The sequence below is a fragment of the Oryctolagus cuniculus genome, chromosome 18, assembly GCF_051225735.1.
Source record: "Oryctolagus cuniculus isolate XC-2025 breed Fujian yellow rabbit chromosome 18, ASM5122573v1, whole genome shotgun sequence".
Taxonomy (NCBI): Eukaryota; Metazoa; Chordata; class Mammalia; order Lagomorpha; family Leporidae; genus Oryctolagus; species Oryctolagus cuniculus.
The window spans coordinates 70,739,221-70,751,829 of record NC_142884.1 but is presented as its reverse complement, the minus strand read 5'-3'; the positions used below and the strand labels follow the sequence as shown (position 1 = coordinate 70,751,829).

The window sequence follows — 12,609 nt, the reverse complement described above, 5'->3', positions numbered from 1 at the left end:
TGGAATCCCCAAGGGATATGCAGGTCACATATTATAAAAATGTACGTACATAGTTCCTCCATAAAACAAGAATATTCCCAGAGGGTGACACCAAAAGCAATGGCCAACAAAAATGATAGCATGGCCACATGGCTTATACATTCTTCTATATATGTAAGTTACAACTGGTGAGTTGTCTTTTTGTTCACCCTTTCACTTCAAAATGAAGCTCAGAGCTACCGCCAGAAATAAGAACAAAATCAGAACATACACACCCAGGGGGAGCAAGGGGTCACAAGCCATCAAGCAGTTCAACAAACTAATCCACAGGCTGTGGGTTACTAGGCTCCTGGGGATAGTGATTCGGGTCCTCACACTATTATTCAGGTCATTCTCCTGCCCTAGGTAGCAGGTTTCCTGTTTCTGCTACCAACCCTCAAAAATACAGGAAAAACTTGCAAGCAATTATATTAACTCCAGGGAGGAAAAGCACAGTTTTAGAATAAGGGTCTGTCTGTGTGTTTGTGTGTTGGGGGAGGGGTCACTCTTCAGATTGTCTAATAAACTCATCCATGTTATTTGCTTATTTTGTTGTGAGACATGTGGTAAAGGGAGATACGGTGACTGACAGACTGCAAAGACAGCCCATTTCAGGGGGTGGGGAGAGGTGGTGAGCTGCTGATTATTAGGTGAGGACAGGGATCCATGCCATCAATGTGAGGTTTCTTGCTCAGTCTGACAATGAATCTGCAGCTAATCACATTTCATATTCTTGGTTTAACTCATGAACTCTGTTAACTTTTTTTGGAACTAGTTTTCCTGAATGGTGACATGTTACATGTCTATAATACATTATCCACAACCACAAACTGACATTGGCATAGTACAATTTACTAGACCATAGTCAGTATCTGGATTTCACCAGCTTGGGGAGGCCTTCATGTTCTTTCCTTTGTTTGGAATAACTATGTTATTACTATATGACATCTTATCATGTGTACAGATTTGTATAACTATCTATCATCACATTCAAAATACAGAAAGAAGTGTTCCATCACCCCAAGGAACCCAGGACTTTAATTAAGAGATATTACTGTGCCTTAGTGGGTTAAGCCACCGCCTGCAATGCCAAAACCCCATATGGACACTGGTTCATATCCTGGTTACCCTACTTCTGAACCAGCTCTCTGCTAGTGTGCCCTGGCCATCATGGCCATTTGGGCAGTGAAATCAGTGGATTTGAGATCTCTCTCTCTCTCTCTCCCTCCCTCTCACTCTGTAACTCTGCACTCTGCCTTTCAAATAAGAAAATAAATCTTTTTTTTTAAAAGAGATATTAGAATTAGCACATACCATGTGAAACAAAGTTGAGATTTTGGCCAGATTGGCAAAATAAATGAACAAAAAGCCCTTCTGTATATTGGATTGGCCAACAGGTTTTAGTCCAACTTCCTTAGCATGGCTTGTAAGATCCTCTGTATCCATCAGGATGGGTTTCCATAAGGAACAGCCCAGAAATTTCCATGTTTTAATATAATTCAGGATTATTACTCATTCATATTTCATGTCCTTTCCAGGTTGGTGGACCCATGCTCATCGTGTTTAGCCAGAGACTCAGGCACACAGATCTTCTATCACTTGTTACATTACCAACCTCCACAGCAAAGGGAAGGAAATAAAGCAAACTGCATAGGGGGTCTCAAAGGCTGCCACCCAGCAGCAGATGTCATGTTTGCACATATTACACTGGCATAGAAAGTCGTGTGAACTAGAGTCAAGAAGGCCCAACTGTACATGTGAATAAAAAGAGAAGAAATGGAAATGCACTGTGAGACATGGTAACAAGTAACACATGAACAGGCCCCACGTCTACCTCTCTAGACTTACTTCAGGTCACTTTCTACTTTACAACCACACTGGTAATAGAAAACTCAGGCAAAAGCAGAAAAATGAACAATAAAAAAAGCATCTGAAACACACTATTTTTTTTTTAAAGTCTTCTCAGTATAAATCTTTTTTTTTTATCTTTTATTTAATGAATATAAATTTCCAAAGTACGACTCATGGGTTACAATGGCTCCCCCCCATACCGTCCCTCCCACCCACAACCCTCCCCTTTCCCACTCCCTCTCCCCTTCCATTCACATCAAGATTCATTTTCGATTATCTTAATATACAGAAGATCAGCTTAGTATACATTAAGTAAGGATTTCAACAGTTTGCTCCCACACAGAAACATAAAGTGAAAAATAATAGATGATTTTTTTTAAATGATGATGAAATCAGATCAGACCTATTGTCATGTTTAATCCCAGTGAGAGTCAAGTTGGGAATTGATAATTTCTTTTTTTCTTTTTTTTTTTTTTACAGAAGATCAGTTTAGTGTACATTAAGTAAAGATTTCAATCGTTTGCACCCCCATAGAAACACAAAGTGAAATATACTGTTTGAGTACTCGTTATAGCATTAAGCCTCAGTGTACAGCACATTAAGGACAGAGATCCTACATGAGGAGTAAGAGCACAGTGACTCCTGTTGTTGACTTTACAAATTGACATTCCTGTTTATGGCATCAGTAATCTCCCTATGCACCAGTTATGAGTTTCCAAGGCTATGGAAGCCCCTTGAGTTCTCCGACTCTTATCTTGTTTAGACACGGTCATAGTCAAAGTGGAGGTTCTCTCCTCCCTTCAGAGAAAGGCACCTCCCTCTTTGAAGACCTTGAAACACACTATTTTAAAATAAACTATCAGTCTTCCATATATTTTTCCTTTCTTTCCCTGACCCCCCTTCCTCCCTCCCTCTCTCCCTGCCTAACCATCTATCCATTTTCCCACCTATCCACTTACCCATCCTTCCATCCAAACACCCCTCCATCTATCTACTCATCCATCCCTCATCCATCTACCTATCTACCTTTAACAGAACTAACTTCATATTGAGAACACTGCATCTTGAAATGCTATGTCATGTGTTTGCATTCTTCCCAAAATCAAACTCTTCTCCCTAATCATACCAGGTCACAAATTTATTATCTCAGGCAAAACAGGAACGTTATTTTAAATTATGGACACAGATGCAATTATCTATCATTTTGGAACACAGCTGCACAGGCAGCATCTCGCACACAAGCATCAAGTCATTCTTAAAAGCTCAGAAGTCCACCTGTACCTGACACCCAGGACTCAGCCAGAAAGACATAGGTAAGTTTCCCAGCTACTCCTCTCCCACTTCCCTGGGATGCAATGCATTTGTTGTTAGTTTACTGTCACTTTTAACAAGCCAATTCTTCTTGATCTATTCTTTATTAAATTCTAAAACTCATCTAAGTGATTCAAAAGCCTGGAAATGTAAAATCAAAGGGAGTGCTTGTCGTCACGCAACGGTGCTCTCTAGTACTATTTTATAACTATAAATGCATCGAGCGTTACTCATATATGATGTTGCCTGAAACCAAAGGAACCAGGTGGGAAGTGTGTGGTATTTAAACAGAGAACTGTGGATATGCTGTCATCCTCAGAAGAGGTGCCAGAGCAAGGCTCAACTGGAGCACAGCTCAGTGTGCAGCTTCACAGAAACTCTATGAATGCTCTGGGCCTCACCTGTCTTACTTAAGAATGGGTATATTTTTCCTTGCATGGCTAAAGATTTGATTTTGTTTATATCAAGTATGGGGCAAACAACGGGCCCTCAATAAATTATTATTTTTTATTATCATTAAATAGCTCAGAAAATGTCTGAATAGCTCCTCTGTAAAGGATGATATCAATACTCTGGAGAAGGAGGAAGAAATCTCCAGTTCTCAAACTCATGCATTGTATAAACCCAAAGGGTGCTAGTTAATGCCTTGGACTCGACAGACTGTCTCAGTCTGAATCTGTTTCAGCATTTAACCAGCAAGTGACTTCCTTTTGTGCACCCGGTTTTTGCCTTTGTAAAATGGGAGCAATATGTGGCTGGCGCTATGGTTCAGTAGATTAAAGCCACAGCCTGCAATGCCAGCATCCTGTATGGGAGCCAGTTTGAGTTTTGGCTGCTCTACTTCCCATCCAGCTCCCTGCTAACGTGCCTGGGAAAGCAGCGCAGGATGGCCAAAGTGTATGGGCCCCTTCACTCGCTTAGGAGACCCGGAAGCAGCTCCTGGCTTTGGCCTGGCCCAGGCCCATCTGTTGCAGCCATCTGGAGAGTGAACCAGCAGATGGAAGACCTCTCTGTCTCTCCTTCTCTAACTCTGCCTTTCAAACAAATAAATCTTTTAAAAAAATGAAGTGGGAGCTCTAATAATATCTGCCTTATCAGGAAATGAGTAATATATGGCAAGCACTTGCTGTGATTGTTTTTTGTTGTTATTCTCACCAGCATCATCAGTACTGGCACCAAAAGGCCTCACTACCCACAGATAGGGCTAACGGAGTCACCACTGGCCAATGGGTGCTATTTCACACACTGACCACGTGAGTCCATTCCCCACTGCACCCTCTATCCCTCCACAGCCTGTGCAGGTAGGGAAGAGGGGCATTTCTTGCGCAGGTAGTGAAGCTGACGTCTTAAAAATCTCTAGTGAGCTGGCGCGGCGGCTCACTAGGCTAATCCTCCACCTAGCGCCGCCGGCACACCGGGTTCTAGTCCCGGTCGGGGCGCCGGATTCTGTCCCGGTTGCCCCTCTTCCAGGCCAGCTCTCTGCTGTGGCCCGGGAGTGCAGTGGAGGATGGCCCAGGTGCTTGGGCCCTGCACCCCATGGGAGACCAGGAAAAGCACCTGGCTCCTGGCTCCTGCCATCGGATCAGCGCGGTGCGCTGGCCGCAGCGCGCTGGCCGCGGCGGCCATTGGAGGGTGAACCAATGGCAAAAGGAAGACCTTTCCCTCTGTCTCTCTCTCTCTCACTGTCCACTCTGCCTGTCAAAAAAAAAAAAAAATCTCTAGTGCATTTTCATCCAGATAACTGGCAGAGCCACAATTCACACTATGACTCCAATCACTACTATGTACTTCAAAGGCCAGTGCAACTCACCTGTCCTGCTGCCACCCATTCTCATCCCTGGGAAACCCTTACAGCAGCTGAGGCCAACTCCAAGGGAAACCACCAGATCTGCAATTACCTCCTACAGAGGGCAGTATGCTCCTGTGCTCCCGGTCATCGATGAGGAAGACAGTACCCACACCTGTCTGGTCACTCATTCATTCACAGCACCTCTAGAGGTAAAAGCGTTTTCTACACACTCTATCACCTTTCCTTCTTTGATTTTCTCCATGGCTGCAACACCTGTGAGGAAGTATCTCACCTCTGCCATTTGTTTATCAATAATGAGAGGACAAAAAGGGTAATGTTTCATGGTTACAGGGCTTTAGAATTCTGGATGTGGATAATCCCAGTGATCAAATATACTTATAAAATAAAAAATTAGCTAAAGATCATCGTTAACTGTAAATTGCCCGTGAATCAGCTGGGAGAGTCTCAATGAGTTTTCTCCACTATCCGATTCCTCCCTGTAATAAATCCAGAGCACCTGGTCTGAGAACCAAGCTGCTGGGTATTGTGGAGCACAGTGAGTACAATCCCAAGAGCATTCTTCAAAGACTCTCATCGACTAGAGACCTTGCATTGTCCACTCAGCTGCACCAGAAGGAGCAAGTGAGAGCAGCTCCCCATTACGCTGTGTTGAAAGCACTGTCACGATGTGGGTTAAAGAGAGAAGCGCGTAGGTACACAGACAGGAATCAGCAGAATGGAGGAATACAGATTCACTGAACAGGTGTAAGGAGCTCGCCTCCAATATGCTCAGAGGAAATCTGCTCTCAGGTTGGGGAGCCTGTCAAACCCAACGACAGCGCCAGCCTTCACTGCTTACACAGAACTGGCTGCTGTGCAATCTTGTCTCGGGGTACCAATCTATGAGGGTCTAATGGGTATGTGCCCATCCCCCTCACAATTATGGAGGAAGTCCTTTGTAGATGGCCCTAAAAATACCTCTCATTTACATGGATTTATTGATAAACAAGCAGCAAATATAAAGGGCTCCTACAGTACACATGACATTATATTCCTTTAACAGTAATCTGAAAAACATTTTGAAGCATTTATAAATTTCCCCACTTTACAGATGATAAAATCAAGGTTGATGGACAGATTTTAAGTGGCATAGCTAATAAGACACACATCCAGGTCTGTAACTGAGACATGGCTGCTTCCAAAGCTCCTGTTATCACAGAATGCCACATGGTGTTGTACCCCTGTTGTCACATTCTTCAGCATAAAGCACCAAGAAGATATAATGGAACTAATGACATCTATCTATTCTTATCTGTGTCTAGTTTATATCATATTTATTTTACACACTTAGAATTTACAAGAGAAGTGTTATTGCTGAAAGAGAAAATGTAACCAAGGCAATAATCTACACTCAGAGCTTATTGCTAATGGCATCCTGCAAATTCTAATCCAATGGGCCTTAATTGCATTATGCTGATGTCTCTCACCCTTCCGCTTCACACACACTCAGTCCTGTTTTATGTTCCTAATCCTTAAATAGGAGTTGTCACATTTACAACAGCAAGAGACACTGGTCCCGAGCACGGTATTGACATGACATTATTCACTGCACTACAATAGATTTCTAACTAAACCAGTTTAATAATTCATCAATATCCTACATGGGACTTCATAATGCTAATTCCTCCAATATTATTTAAGCAATGCTAATGGTAGCACAGGATGGCAGCATCTTCACTAGGAAACTTATGAAGAGATAGCTGCTTCCTTTGATTTGAAATCTTTGTACTTCCCTGTCTAACCCAAACCAGCCTGAGCAAAACTGAAGGGGTACTTGCCCAACTTGGCCAAGTCTTGAGATTCAAAGTGCAAGTGTGGGGGCAGGCATTGTGGTGTAGTGGGCTAAGCCTCAGCCTGTGGCACCCGCATCCCATATAGGTGCGAGTTAGAGTCCTAGCTGCTATTCTTCTGATGCAGCTCTCTGCTGTGGCCTGGGAAAGTAGTAGAAGATGGCCCAAGTGCTTGGGCCCCTGCACAGTGTGGGAGACACGGAAGAAGCTCCTGGCTTCCGATCAGCAAAGCTCTGGCCATTGTGGCCATTTGGTGAGTGAATTGAATTAGTGGATGCAAGACTTCTCTCTCATCTCCCTCTCCGTCTGCAACTCTACCCCTCAAGTAAATAAATAAATATTTAAAAAGTATGAGTATACACTGATAAACACTCTTTCTGACAGGACACCAAGGAAAGATAAGAGGTTGAGAGTCTCCTGTCTACCTCTGTTTTTTACCAGTTACATATCACTTGGCTTTTTAATAAGAAAATGTTCTTGGAGAAGATTCCACATTTTGGAAATGGGAACCAAATCAAAAATCATGCTTGGCCAAGCTCTGAATTTTTTTTTTTTTTTTATGCCTTGAAGGATAAGGACTGAGCTTGTCATTCCTAAACTTCAAATCACCCATTAAGCATCAACCCTCACCCTAGATCTACCACAAGCACCCTCCCAACTTCCCTCTGCCAAAATACACAAACATTCCTAATAGGAAAATTATGACAACCCTCACTTCATTAGATTTGGGCCAAAAATTGTGCCTTGTGCATTTGAAGTCAATTTAGAAAATAACTTTATCAGTATGCATAGCTAACTATGAGGCTATTCAAGGAGAAATTACACCAGATAACAGCTTATTTAATTTGGTATATGAGTTACATGCCATGTAAAGCAAAACTATTAGAAGTAGTAGACAGTAATTGGCAATATCTTGCACTATGGATAAAAAATGCTTATCTTGCCAGAAACTAACAAGAGAGTGAAAATATTCCAAAACCTTCCAATCTTGCTCTGTGCAATGTATTCACTTTGTAGCTTAAAGACAGTTTAAGGAAGGACAGTGAATGGCACAGGAGTTTGGCAGGCAACATGTTTGTGCATTTATGCCTTGCTATTGAAGAAAGAGCCTTTTTTCATAGTGAATTTTTCATCCTAATGTTAAGTGATGATTTACGTTAACTATAGGTAAAGCTATGGTTACATTTTCCTGAAGGATTGCAGGCAAGTAAAGAGTAGTACAATAAGTTGAAGCGTAAAAGCTTTCTCTGTCATAATATTTATTATAATGGCATATAAAATAGCTGAAATAAATAATAGATGACTAAAGGTAAATTCATATGATAAAGAATCCTTCAGCAGACACCATTACTTTTGACTGCTCTAGTTTTATACACAGTTGAAGACTCTTAATAAACATGCCCTATATCTTATGTAAGTACTGGAAACATCAAAGATGGGTTTAAAAGGCAACATAACTGGACATCAGCTAATTTACTATATAATTATATTCTCAACAGGAATAGTCTATATATTTTCAATATTTAATAGCTATGATTCTTAATGAAAACTGTCAAGCATTAGAACCCCCTATCTTAAGGAAATCACTGATAGAAAACTAATCAGTGTTTCCCCCACACAGGTTCAGAAAAAAGAGGCAGCTCTCAAAACGTGGAGATCCAAAGGCCAGTGGATTATAGGTGACACATCCATACTAGTTCAATCAAACAGAAACAAAAAATTAAAAAAAAAAAAGACCTCTCTGCTCTGTTTGTGAGGATCTTGTGCTTCTCAAAGGACCCAGGATGACTCAAAGAGGCTCACATGGCAGAAGATCTGCCGCACAGCCCTTAGAGTGCAGAGAACCACACGCTGACAGCCCAGCCTGAGCATCATCGACCTCCGCAGCTCCCAGCTCATCTAGCAGCACCTGAAGACAGCTTGTCAGAGGGGTGTACTTGTATCCACAACGCACAGGACAACCCCCACGACACAGAACTATTTGGTCACAAACATGGACACAGTCCAGGCTGCCCGTGTGGTTTGGGCGAGACAAAGTTGAAGTCACCGTTAAGTAGTCTTCAGCTATTTTAATTCAACTTGAGTTGCAGAAGTTGGAAACTGGTTCGCTGAAGAGAACAGAATTCATGTGGAAATGAAGGAAACACAAAGTGGGAAGCTCCGGAGCCCCACTGCCCAACAGTGAGTCCAAGCAGAGCCTGACTCAGTTCCCTCCATAGTATATGCTCTACACACAGAAAAACGTGGTGCAGCTTTTCCTAGAAACGTGATGGTTTAGCTCACATACTGTTTTACAACCTGGCTTTTCTCACTTATGCAATCGAATGTATCTAGAGTTCTGCTCTCATTCCTTGCAACCAGCCTGTTTAACCCATTGCAGGGGTGTTTAGTCACTAATTGAAAACTGCCTCCAGGCCGGTGCCATGGCTCACTTGGTTAATCCTCTGCCTATGGCACTGGCATGCCTCATGGGCGCCAGGTTCTAGTCTCCTTTTCCAGTTCAGCTCTCTGCTGTGGCCCGGAGGGCAGTGGAGGATGGCCCAAGTCCTTGGGCCCCTGCACCTGCATGGGAGACCAGGAAGAAGCACCTGGCTCCTGGCTTTGGAACGGTGCAGCGCTGGCCATAGTGGCCATTTGGGGAGTGAACCAACGGAAGGAAGACCTTTCTCTCTGTCTCTCTCTCTCAATGTCTATAACTTTACCTGTCAAATAAAAAAAAAAAAAAAACTGCCTCCAGACCTTTCACCAATTTTTATTTAAATTCTGATGACTGAGCTTCTCTCTCTGTGAAAACAATTTATCAGAGAACCTCCACCTTTTGCTGTGAGGATCCAATGATATCCAGATACATACACATATGTGTGCATGCTGGCCTTCAAACACTTCATGGAAGTGTGATTATTTTGTAATTCCATTGTTCAATAAACTTGCTCAAGGTCCCACATAACATGGATTATATACAATTTAACTTAAGGGAAGAACAAGATACTCTAAGTATTAACTTTTTTTGTAATTTATAATACTTCATGTTGCTTCCAGATTTTTGCTACTTAATGCAATGCTGTAATACACATGTTGCTTCATGTGGTTTTCTTTTCCTGAGATAACCCATTGGCAGTAGAATCACTAGGTCAAGAAATACCTGCATTTTAAATTTTTATAGATATTTGGTTTCCTCCAAAAAGAATAGACTGATTTCTATTTCTAAGAGCACTGCAGAAGACAATGAAACAAAACCAAAACAAATTGACATATATAGGAAATTAAAAGGTGCAGTTCTATAGCTCCATTCCTAGTACCTAATACACAGTGAATGGCACATAGCAGGTTTTCAAAATAGGCTTTCATTTAGAAAATGAATGAATGACTATACATGCACCAAATGTGAGACAAAGTCCTATGTAGAAATACAAGTAGGCTAGCAATGGCTGGCACTGTGGCTTAGCAGACTTAGCCTCCATCTGTGGTGCGAGCATTCCACGTGGGCGCCAGTTCATGTACCGACTTCTCCTCTTCTGATCCAACTCTTTGCTTATGGTCTGGGAAAGCAGTGAAAGATGGCCCAAGTTCTTGGGCCCTTGCACCAGTGTGGGACCCGGAAGAGGCTCCTGACTCCAGATCGGCCCTCCAGCGATTGCGGTCATTTGGTGAGTGAACCAGTGGATGGAAGACCTTTGCCTCTGTCTCTCCCTCTCTCTGTAACTCTGCCTCTAAAATAATTTAAAGTAGGCTAGTAATATTTTTTATTTGAAAGTCAGAGTAATAAGAATGGTGCAGGGAGGGCAGGACGGCATGAAGAGATATCAAGAGATCTTCTACCAACTGGCTCATTTGCCAAATGGCTCTGAAAGTGGGGGATGGGCCAGGCCGTGGCCAAGCCAAAGCCAGAAGCCAGGAACTCTGTCCATGTCTCCAATATGGCTAATGGGACTCAAGTACTTGGGCCATCCTCTGCCCTTCCCAGAGTCATTAGCAGGACAGCTAGATTGGAAGTGGAGCAGTCAGGACTGCCATTAGCACTCTGATATGGAACACTGATGTCACAAGCAGCAGCTCACCCCTCTGTCACAATCAGACTTTTGAAGTAGGCTAGGAACATTTGCAGCTAACATTTTCCATAAGCCACCTGAAAATTCAAGCGTTTCTCCTGGTGTCTGCGGCTGGCTGGCAGAGTGCCTGGTCTTCAGAAGTTGGCCACACTGGCCAGCGCCGCGGCTCAACAGGCTAATCCTCCGCCTTGCAGCGCCGGCACATCAGGTTCTAGTCCCGGTCAGGGCACCAGATTCTGTCCCGGTTGCCCCTCTTCCAGGCCAGCTCTCTGCTGTGGCCAGGGAGTGCAGTGGAGGATGGCCCAAGTGCTTGGGCCCTGCACCCCATGGGAGACCAGGAGAAATACGCCGGCCGCAGTGCGCAGGCTGCAGCGGCCATTGCGGGGTGAACCAATGGTAAAGGAAGACCTTTTTCTCTGTCTCTCTCTCACTGTCTGTCAAAAAAAAAAAAAAAAAAAAAAAAAGTTGGCCACACTGCAATGGATGTAGCGCATGCCGGTAACACACAACAACATCACACTCGAAAAATGACCATTTAAAAAATTCATCATTTTTAATTTATGGATGAATACAAAGAGAGATCTCTCAGAGATTCTGCAGAAGCAAGGCAGGATATTCAAAATATAAAGTAGGGATGACTTTAAAATATGCTTCAAGAAGAAATGAGGCTTCCTGCTTAAAGTGGCATCTGGCTAGCGACCTCTTAAAGGTTCCCACCAAAGCATCTACAAACACAGAAAAGATGAAACGTCCAAACAGTGCACATGCAAAAGGAGAGGTCACAGTCAGGTTGTCGCTAAATTTTGTGCATCCTTTAGATTCTCAACAGAATCAAATAAATTACAACTAAAAATGAACTGGAACTACAGCTACAGGAGGGATGTGTTTTACAGGAGGGAGGATTTCACTGAGCCATTAAATCATGAATGGTCTGGTTTTGTTGATCAGAATTATGGAGGCACTGAATATACTGTCTAGTTTAGACACGATGTTAGAACTGCAGGAATAACAGAAAGAAGGAGGGAGGGATGGAAGGAGACAATCTTTGACTTTCAAACCAGCAGCCAAAACGGGAGAAATGATATATGGGGCACCTAAAATAAAGAAATTCAATCCATCCCCTCTAAGTCCTAAAAACTTTAGTAGTAGTAATAAAGAAACTTCGTCGAGAAAAAATACAAAATGAATCACCGAAGTCCGTACAAATTTATCAGTCATCACAAGAAAAAGAAATGTGCTTAGAGTCACATGTTAAAACGCAGACTAGAAGCTAGAACTTAAAAACATTGTATTACAAAGACCCAGGGTAGACAGGCCTACCTCTTTTTGGAATAGGTCTCTCCTTTGAACAGTACAAGGCTGTTGCTAAGTTGAGGATGACTCAAAAGAATTTACATGTCCCAGCCTGCAGTGCACTTAGGTGGAGGTCTAGGTTTCCACTAACAGTCTTTGCGTGGAAAACTAACTCCTGGGAGAGTTCTCATATAACCTGAATTCCCTATATTATCTTTCTCCTTCCATTTGACAAATGTAGATTTTAATGAGTTCTTACTACAAAGTGAAAGGACTTTGCATACCTTACTCAGCAAATGGATAAAAACCACCTACAAGGACATGTGCTCTGCACTGAAAGACACATGGTAACTGGCCTCTGCCATGATTCTAAAGGTAAAGCTAGTTTCTACTAGGCCTGAACCTCTAAGGAATAGCTAGAATGTTAGTGAGTGTTGGCCACTTCTGC

General features: G+C 42.7%; 1 protein-coding gene and 1 long non-coding RNA gene across 13 annotated transcripts in view; one reads left to right on the top strand and one right to left on the bottom strand.

Annotated features, from left to right (window-relative positions):
* Nucleotides 1-2,057, top strand: part of LOC103348528 (uncharacterized) — a 43,329-nt gene extending 41,272 nt beyond the window's left edge. The window contains exon 3 of the long non-coding RNA XR_016225498.1: nucleotides 1,557-2,057. This is a non-coding gene — a long non-coding RNA (uncharacterized LOC103348528). The remainder of the gene's footprint in view (nucleotides 1-1,556) is intronic.
* The window catches only part of WWOX (WW domain containing oxidoreductase), a 1,024,395-nt gene that overhangs the window by 734,714 nt on the left and 277,072 nt on the right, over nucleotides 1-12,609 (bottom strand). The window lies entirely within an intron of this gene.